This window comes from Condylura cristata, unplaced genomic scaffold (genome assembly GCF_000260355.1).
Source record: "Condylura cristata isolate star-nosed mole 26May11 unplaced genomic scaffold, ConCri1.0 scaffold00025, whole genome shotgun sequence".
Classification (NCBI taxonomy): domain Eukaryota; kingdom Metazoa; phylum Chordata; class Mammalia; order Eulipotyphla; family Talpidae; genus Condylura; species Condylura cristata.
The window spans coordinates 10,722,191-10,723,855 of NW_004567126.1; positions in this window are offsets into that span (position 1 = coordinate 10,722,191).

Genomic DNA, 1,665 nt, shown 5'->3' on the forward strand with positions numbered 1-1,665 from the left:
CAGTGTCCTTCGTCAATCTGCCTTGTCCTGCTCCCCATTCTGTCTCGGGTGAATCCTCTTACCCCACCTGAACCTCTGGCCTGTACCCCAGTTCTTTATGCATAAATAAATAAATCTTCAACATAAAATAAAGCAAGTAGCTAGCTGCTATTTATATAAATGGGATTCTATGCATGTGCTCTTTTTTGTATGGTTTTCAGTCAGCACCATGTGTCAAGGGTCACTCATGGTAATTTCATGATACTGACGGTGTGTTCTTTTCTACTGTTTAGTATCCCACTGTCTGGACAGAGAAGTTGTTTACTGATGAATATTTGAATTATTTCCAATGTGGGGCTATTACACATTAATCTGCTATGAACAATTCCTGAACAAGCTCTGTACCGGAACGGGCTTTCATTTCTCATGTCAGTACCTAAAAGCAGCAAGATATAACTAGCAAGGTTGTGTGACAGGTGTATGTTTAACTTAAGAAACTGCCAAATTGTTTTCCAAAGTGATTGCTCCAACTCACATTTCCACCAGTAGTGTATGAGTTTTCCATATCCAACACCAGTTTTCCATATCCAACACTTAGTATGCTCGGTCTTCTTACTAGTAGATGTTTCTTGGTATTTCATCATGATTTTAAATTACTCTTTCCTAGTGATGTTAAACATATATTCATGTGCTTATTGCTACCTATCTCCTTTTTTTCCCAAAGGTTTACTTATTTATGCATACAGAACTGGGGTACAGGTCAGAGGTGCAGGGGTGGTGAGAGTGGGGAGCAGAACAGGCAGATCGATGTAGTACACTGCTGAGGGGAGCAGAGGTCAAGACAGGAGAGTCTGCCGCGCCATGTGGCTCATCTACCTGGCCAGGAAACGAACTTGTGCTGCAGTGACTGCTGGGAGATCCACAGTGGTATGCTTTAACCTGTTGTACCACCAGGAAGGGCCTTGCTATCTATCTTCTTTCGTGAAGTATCTTTTTAATTTTTTGCCTGGTCTCTTTAATTGGTTAGGTTTTTTCCTGGCACTGATTTTTTTTTTTTTTTTTTTTGTATACACTGTAGCTACAAGTCCTTTGCCAGATATATATTGATATTTTGCAAATATTTTTTTCCCTACTCTGTGGCTTGTAGTTTTATTCTCTTAACAGTGAATTTTTGAAAAGATTTATTTATTTATTTACCCAAAAACTGCAGTGAGGTGTGAGCCAGCGATATGTGGGTGAGAATATTCACCTGCGACAGAGTTGGGAGCAGAGGAAGTGGACTTACTGAAATACACTGCTGAAAGGGTAGTGGGTGAGATAGGAGAGGTCTGTGCCAGATAGCTCTCTGGGAGGGGTTCAAACTCAGGCCATCATGGTGATAGCACTGCTTAACCCCTACACGACAGGGAGCCCTTCTCAACAGTGTATTTTTAAAAACATCTTATTCATGTTGATGAAGCCAAATTTGTCCAGCTTTTTTTTATTATAGTATATGTTTTAGGCGTTGTATTTAAAAAGCTTTACCTCACTCAAGACAACAAGAATCTTTCCCAATATTTTCTTCTAGTAGTTTCAGGTTTTATAATCTATTTTGAGTTCATTTTTTATGGGTGCAAGGTATACATCAAAGATTTTTTTATTTTAATTATTTTTACAAGATATTATTTTCTGGCCCTCCCTGGTAGT